This window comes from Acomys russatus, chromosome 13 (genome assembly GCF_903995435.1).
Source record: "Acomys russatus chromosome 13, mAcoRus1.1, whole genome shotgun sequence".
NCBI lineage: Eukaryota > Metazoa > Chordata > Mammalia > Rodentia > Muridae > Acomys > Acomys russatus.
In genome coordinates, this window is record NC_067149.1 from 57,654,270 (window position 1) to 57,663,055 (window position 8,786).

Here is an 8,786-nt window from a genome sequence, read left to right on the forward strand (position 1 = left end):
AGGGAAGCAAGAAAATAAACACAGAGAGACCAAGGTTTCAAGAGGGGGCGGATGGCCTTGGTCCTGGAGCCTTCCCTTTCATGTGTGGGATGTTTATCTCAGGCGGGCGGTTTGTATAGGCTTATGTTGGGCCAGGTAGGTTTTAATGATGGTGCAGTTAGATCACGTGACAGCTGTGGCCTGGGGAACGACCTTGGAAAAGGCACTTGGGAGCTTGGAGGGCCTTGGCAAGGGCCCCAGGGCTGTGTTAGGGCCTTAGCGGGGGTCAGCCGGGTGGAGAAGACTTATAGTCTATTACAGTTTGGGCAGGGGTTCAATTATGGGGGGGGGGTTCTTTTCATGTGTTGCCTTTTTCAATCTTATGGAGAATGAAGCCTGCTCTGGCTTTTGTTGTTGTTTGTTTAACTGTGGGACAGATTGACTCTTCATGGACCACAGAGCAATCACAAGAGATTCACTTTCAATGAGCAAAGGTTAGGTCTAGGTAAGTAAACGTACAGCCCTTGTTGTAAGTTTTCTTTTATACTGTTATGAGTTATCCTCAAGGGCAGAAGAGGGAAGGGTAGATGAATTAAATGTGAATCCACAAGGCTCAAGAATCATTGCCTTGGTGGCTGGGGAGGTGGCTCAGTGGGTAAGAGCTCTTTCTGTGCAATTGTGAAGACCAGAGTTCGAATCTCTAGCACTCAGTTCAAAAGGTAAGCATGAGCTGGGCGTGGTGGTGCACGCCTTTAATCCCAGCACTCGGGAGGCAGGTGGATCGCTGTGAGTTCAAGGCCAGCCTGGTCTACAAAGTGAGTCCAGGACAGCTAAGGCTACACAGAGAGACCCTGTCTCGAAAAACAAAAAAAAAAAAAAAAAAGCTAAGCATGATCCAGACGTGGTGGTACATGCCTGTAATCCCAGCACTCAGAGAGGCCGAGGCAGGACGATTGCTGTGAGCTAGAGGCGAGCCTGGTCTACAAAGTGAGTCAAGGACGACAGCCAAGGCTATACAGAGAAACCCTGTCTAGAAAAATCATACACACATACCAAGCTAAGTGTGGCAGGGTACACCTGTAATCCCATCACCATGAAGGGCAGAGTCAGGAGCTCACAAGGTGCCTGCATAATCCAGGCAGGCACAGGGCAACCATGGGAACTGGTACCGGGAGCTCACACTCACTGAAGCAGTGTGGTTCAGACACCTGGGATGTAACAGGACCATGGAGAGAAAAAAGATGAGAAAGAACAGCTCCTCAGATGAGCTGTGCTGATGTGGGATGCTATGCTGTTTACCTTTCTGAACTTTGCAAGAAGTCATCCTTGCACATACTCTGATGGGGTGTTCCCCGAGAAACAAGCACACTGCCGCAGTCCTGCAGTTATTGGTTAGGACAGCTCCACGAACTGAAATTGCATTCACAGGCAATGCATTCAGCAAGCTGACCAGCCAGCATCTTCGTGAGGTCATAATTTCTGCAACTGACTTTGACACTTTGGTACTGGTTCTGTGGGTGTAGCCTAGGCTGGTCTCAAATTTACAGAAATCTTTTCGCCTTTTCCTCCCTTGGTCTTGGAGGAACTACTCTGCCAGGCCCCTTGAATCTGTGTATGTGATTTAAAAGAAAAAAATTTAAGGTCCTGTTGTGTGTGTGTGTGTGTGTGTGTGTGTGTGTGTGTGTGTGGTGGGTGCATCTGTGCATGCATGGGTCACTTGGAACTGGAGTTGCCACTTTCTGGGATGGGTGCTTAGATCCAAACAAATCAAGAGCCTTAGTTTGAGCTCCTTTCTAGGAATTGTGGCTTTGTTTCTTTGCTTTAGACAGGGTCTTACTACGTACCTCTGGTTGCTTTGGAACTTGATATGGAGCCCATGTTAGCATAGGACTTACAGAGATCTGCCTGCCACTGCCTCCAAAGTGCTGATATTACAGGTATGTACCTCCAGCTCCATCTTTAAAATTTTAAATGACTACATTTATTTATTTATTTGTGTTCCTTTATATATGGGGGTACTCATGTGCTGCACTGTGTGTGTGTGTGTGTGTGTGTGTGTGTGTGTGTATGTTTGCAGAGGACATCTTGTGGGTGTGAGTTCTCTCCTCTCTCCTCCCACTGTAAGTGTCCAGGCTTAGTGGCAAGCCTTTATTTAATGCACTGAGACATCTCACTGGCCCCTTTAATCCCCGCACTTGGGAGACAGAGGCAGGCAGATCTCTGTGAGTTTGAGGCCAGCCTGGTCTACAGAGTGAGTCCAGGACAGCCAGGGCTACACAGAGAAACACTGTCTTGAAAAACAGGAAAAAACATCTTATTATCATTGTGTGTTCATGTGGATGCATATGCTGTTGGCCCACTTGTGCGAAGGACAACTTTGTGGAGTCAAATTTCTCCTTCTACCTTTATGTGAGTTCCAAGGATGGAACTTGGGAGACCAGGCACTTTTACCTGATGAGGCATTTGCAGCATGCTCCTGAGGACCGGAGTTTGGATTCTCGGCACCTACATGAAAACTGGGTGTGGCCATGTGCATCTGTAACCTCAGCACTGGGATGGGGTTTCTGGGGCTTGCTGGCCAGCCAGTTTAGCTGGAAAATCATAAACTCCATAGTAAGAGAGAGGCATAAAGACAGATGACAACCTCTGGCCTGTTGGATAGCAATTTCCTCCTAGTTAAAGCCTTCCATTTTCAAGGGAAACTTCTTAAGATGTAGGACATAAAAAAGGAGGCGAAACAACAGCATATTTTCAGGCAAGATGGTTGTGTAGGAGATGAAACACCTCATCCTGCAGGCAAGTTCCCAAAGACAGGAAGTAAACAACTCAAATTAATTTCAGGAAGTCCCTGAAACCGACCAGACTAAGTTGCTCCTTCCCAGGCAGTAAGACCTGTGTCAGAGTCACTCTCGGACCAGCCAACCTGCAAAGAAGATTCTAAGACAAGGCAAGCCACCAAGGCAAGACAAGGAATGCCTAGATGGGCTAGACAGAGGAAGAGTTATTCTGGGTAATCCATATATGTCTTTTGCGGGGAGCAGGAAGTAGAAGTTCCATTGGATCCATGAACAAATGGGCTTTGAATCTTGGAGGAAAATGGCCCATGTGATGGTGTTGGCATGGCTTGACATTGTCTAGGTGCTAGTGAAACACTCTTGGGCTGCACTGAAGTATTTTTTGTTTTTGTTTTTTGTTTTTTGTTTGTTTGTTTTTTTTTTTTTCGAGACAGGGTTTCTCTGTGTAGCCTTGGCCATCTTGGACTCACTTTGTTGACCAGGCTGGCCTCGAACTCACAGCGATCCTCCTGCCTCTGCCTCCTGAGTGCTGGGATTAAAGGAGTGCGCCACCATGCCCGGCTTTGTTTTTGTTTTTTAATGTGGTTTGCATTTCAGTGCATAGTCTTCCTCTTCTCTACACGTGTGTGTGTGTGTGTGTGTGTGTGTGTGTGTGTGTGTGTGTGTGTGTGTGTGTGTGTATGGGCACACGATGTGGAGGCCAGAGGTATGTAGCTGGTGACTTTATTGCTTTCTGCCTTGTTGCTGCAAGACAGTGTTTTACTGAACTGGATGCTCACTGTCTTGGCTAGGCTGGCTGGTTGGTAAGCTGCTGGGGTCTGCCTTTCTCTGCCAGCAAATACTGGCACATACAGCTATTCGTGGCTTTTTCTGTGGGTGCCGGGAATTCAGAAAACAGTCCCCATATGTGTATAGTATACTCTCCTACTCATGAGTCACTTCCCCAACACAACTTGGTTTAAAATTTATTTATTTATTTAGTTTTGGTTTTCTAAGACAGAGTTTCTCTGCATAGCCTTGGATGTCCTGGACTCACTTTGTAGACAGGCCGGCCTTGAACTCACAGCGATCTGTCTGCCTCTGCCTCCCGAGTGCTGGGATTAAAGGCATGTGCCACCACTGCCTGGCTTAAAATTTATTTTTATTTTTATTCACGTGTTTGTATCCATGGGTGTGTGTGCCACATGTGCTTGGGCACCTGTGGAAGCCAGGTCAAGGAGTCAGCTTTCCTGGAGCTGGAATTACAGGTATCCAGCATGGCTGCTGGCAACCAAGCCCTGCCCCCCCCCCCCCCCAGAGAGCAGAAAGTGCTCTTACATGCTGCCAAATCTCTCTAGCCCTCAACTTTTTTTAAAGGAACATACTTATTTATTTAGTAATTTATTTTTTGAAATTAAATAATTACCTCATGTCCCCATTGCATTTCTACCATCCAACCCCTCCATTGTACTCTGCTTGCCTTCTTTCAAATTCATGGCCTCTTTTCCTTTAATTTAATTTAATTTTTTAAAATATAGTGCAGGATGACCCTGAACTAGAGAGCCTCCACTTCCCAGGTGCTATGATTACGGGTGTTTCTCACCACTCCTGGTTTTATGTGGTGCTGGCAAATCAAGCCGGGGCTTTGTGTATCCTGTACCAACTGAGACATGTTCCCAGTCCATTTCTTACAACTTTTTCATCTTCCCAACCATAAGTTTTTGTACTTGTTAAATTCCATGTCCTTCCCTTAACCCTTACTGGTGCGGGTGCTTCATCTAAATGTAACAGTATGCTATTTGTCCTTTCAACAGCTTCTGTTTCCGTTTGGATTTTGAGACAAGGTGCCACTATGTTGCTCAGACTGCTCCTCTTAACTTTCTTTTTGAATCATTTTATTGTGGGGGAAAGAACAGTTATGGAGGGGGCAGAGTGGAGAGAGGTGGGAGGGGGGAAAGAGAGAATGTGAAGAGAGTATAAACAGAATAAGTTACATACCTATGTAAAATTCGCAAAGAACCAACAGCAAAAAAGCAATAGAGTGAAAGTAAATACTACATACCTAACAAAGAATCAGTATACATGTTATATTAGAACACGTACAGGTTGGTAAGTAAAAGAAAAAACCAACAGGAATATGAGCAAAAGCTATGAATGGGTGGCACACGCCTATAATCCCAGCACTCGGGAGGCAGAGGCAGGTAGATCGCTGTGAGTTCGAAGCCAGCCTGGTCTACAAAGCGGGTCCAGGACAGCCAAGGCTACATAGAGAGACCCTGTATCGGAAAAAAAAAAATATGAATGGATACTTTATATGAAAATACAGAAAGGTAAGTCCTGCCCTCACTGCCTCTTAGTTAAGGCTTCAGCTGCTGTAAAGGGACACCATGGCCATGGCAAGTCAATTTTTTTTTAAAGAGCACTAGCTGTTTGTTTGTTTGTTTATTTATTTATTTATTTATTTATTTTATATGAGTGCTTTCTCTGCAGAAGAGGGCATCAGATCACATTATAGATGGTTGTGAGCCACCATGTGGTTGCTAGGAATTGAACTCTGGACCTCTGGAAGAGCAGGCGGCGCTCTACCACTGAGCCATCTCTCCAGGCCCATGACAACTCTTATATAGGAAATAATTAAATTGTGGCTGCCTTATGGCTCAGAGTTTAGATCATTATCATCATGATGGGAAGCATGGAGGCATGCCGCAGTAAGACATGGGACTTGAGAGGCAGCTGAGAGCTCTACACCTGGATCAGCAGGCAGCAGGAAGTGATGGAGACACTGGGCCTGGCTTGAGCATCTGAAACCCCAAGCCCACCCCCAGTGACACACTTCCTCCAACAAGGCCACACCTACTCCAGCAAAGCCACACCTACTCCAGCAAGGCCACACCTCCCAATAGTGCCTGCAGGGGTGTGTAGTGGGGTAGGAAGTCATTTTCATTCAAACGACCTCTAAAAGGGTCTCAGTAATCAAGGAAGTTCTCCTCCTTTTCTTTTTTTCTTAGACGAGGTCTCACGATGTAGCCCAGACTGACCTCATCTTCACAGTGATCTTTCTGCCTCAGTCTCCTGAGAGAAGCTAGCCAGAGAAGTGTACTTTAAAATGGCAACTCAGGGGCTAGAGAGATGGCTCAGCAGTTGAAAGCTCTGGCTGCTCTTTGAGAGGACGAGAGTTTAGTTGCCAGTACCCACACTAGGCAGCTTACAACCATCTGTAACTCCAGCTGCAGGACGGACACACACACACACACACACACACACACACACACACACACACACACACACCCCTACCTTAATTTCAACTCTTGGGAGGTGTAGGCAGAGGTAGACATTTAAGGTCATCTTTAACTTAATAGTGAGCTTGAAGCCAGCCTGGCGTACATGTGATCCTGTCTCAAAATAACAGCAAATAACAAAGGCTGAGGACATGGCTTAATCTGTGAAATGCTTGCCACAAAAGCATGGAGACCCGTCAGTCGTCTCCATCACCCACCGAAAGAGTGTGCTGGTAATCTAAGCACTGTGAACCGGTAAGTTTCAGGTTCAGCGAGAGAGCCTGCCTCACAGAATAAGGTAGGGGAGAATTTGAGGAAGACACCCAGTGTGATCGCTAGCTTTGGTTGCCATCCTGGGCCATCCTAGAATCACCTGGGGAGAGAGTGTCACTTGGGGATTGCTAGGTCAGGTTGGTCAGTGGGCATGCTAACAGGGGATTGTCTTGCTTGCCTGAAGACCCAGCCTCAGTGTGGATGGCAGCATTCCTGGGATACGAGCCCTTGACACAGTTCGAGAAAGCTAGCTGAGCAGGAAGCTTGCACGTACGGAGCCCTGTCTGTTCCTGACATGGGTATGACGTAACTAGATATTTTACGTTCCTGCCACCTTGGCCTCCTGCTATGCTGTACTAGGGCACGGACGTGGGGGTAAACTAAAATCAGGGGAAATAAATTTCTCCTCTACGTTGCATCTTGTCAGGGTCAGAGCAACAGAAAGGAAACTAGGACACCAACTGTCACCTGCTGGCCTCCACTGGCACATGTACATCTGCGCGCGCGTGTGCGCGCGCACACACACACACACACACACACACACACACACACACACACACACACACCAAAGTTTCCATGTTATGGATGCTCCCCTGGCCTGTTTTCTTAGCAATAGGAATTTAGTTTGCTTGTCACTTCTTACAGACAGCGCTGAAGCGCTTTTGAGATACTAAATGTGTAAATTTAAAGATGGAATTACTGTGGCGAATGTCTTGGCATCTGGGTCACAAACAGAAGTTGTCTATTATGTGAATGCTCTGTAGAATTTATCATCAAGATTGTCTTGGGTTTTACTTGTAATCATGTGCTTAATCCAACACACTTGGAAACTACTGGAACCTTTTCTGGTCAGATTAGTCCAAACAGTTAGCGATTGTTCTCTCCTTGACAGAAAGCTGATGGAAGGATTACACTGTCTGAACAGCTGTAAGATTCAGAAACTCTCATAAAGACACACTTATTTGGGGGTTAAAAATATCCATGATTTCTTTTGGATTAATGGCTTAAATATGAATGTTTGGCTGTGGCTGGAGTTTGTTTCTTGCTCATTAGTTCTGTGTCCCCAGGAGAGGAAATCGTTGAATCTCTATTAAGTAAGTAAAGAAAATTATCAGATTTAGACTTTAGAGCTCTCTGTCTCTGTCTCTCTGTCTCTCTCTGTCTTTGTCTGTCTGTCTGTCTGTCTCCCTCCCTTCCTCCCTCCCTCCCTCTGTGTTATTTTGAGACTGGGTGTTGTTATATAATCCTAGCTGACATGGATCCAACATCTCTTCTGATTTCCTTGGGCATCAGGCACGCACGTGGTGTACATACTTGCACACAGGCAAAACATTCGTACACATAAAGTAAAAAAAAAAAAAGTTAAAAAAAGAAACATAAGAGTTTTGACACAAAAGGATATCCACTGAACTATTGATAACAAAACAATTGAAAATATGGTATTTGTGGTGGGTTTTTTTGTTTGGTTGTTTGGTTGTTCGGTTGGTTTTTTGAGACAGGGTTTCTCTGTGTAGCCTTGGCTCTCCTGTACTCACTTTGTAGACCAGGCTGGCCTTGAACTCAATGATCCACTTGCCTCTGCCTCCCGAGTGCTGGGATTAGGTATTTGTTTTTTAGTAAAGGACTGGACAGACAAATGAGTCATAACCCAGTCCCTGTTATGAGCAACAGAGCCAAGTGTCCCTTTGGGAGAATGTCCAAAAGTGAAGGTGCTCTCCAGCTGTGTTCCAGAAGATCACACTTGAAACCTCAGCTCTTGGGAGGCTGAGGCAGGAATATTGCTAAGTTCAAGGCTATCCTGGACTACTGTCTAAATAAAAAGGACCTCTGTGAGAAATGATTCAAATGAACATATTTTTTATTTCTTTGTTTTTGAGACAGGGTCTCACTATGTATGTAGCTCAGGTTAGCCCCAGGCTTCTTGCTTGTCACACTATCTCCCCCTCCACCCTTTCCCCAGAGTTTGGCATTGAGCCCAGGTTCTCATACATACTGAACAAAGCAAACATGCTACCACCAAGCCCCAGCCCCAGCACTGTACCATATACTCTTCATTTAAAAAAGAACTGCATATCAATGTGCAATATGTTATTCGTGTGAAGGAAAATTAACAACACATTTGAAGTACACATACCTATGGGATCAGTGTGATGACTCATTGAGTAAATGTGCTTGCTGCCAAGCCCGATGACCTGAGTTTGATCCCATGAACCCAGATGGAGAAAGGAGAGAACCAACTCCCACAAGCTGCAGCTTGATCTCTGACCTCCACACACATCCTGGCATGTGCATGCCACCTTGACGATCAAAAATAAGTGTTAAAAAAAAGAAACCCTACATTTCTATTTATTTAAAAAATTGTGATCTTGTATTGAAGATGGCTCAGCAGTTAAGAGCACTGGCTGCTCTTCCAGAAGTCCTGAGTTCAAATCCCAGAAACCACATGGTGGCTCACAACCATCTTAAATGGAATCTGAATCCC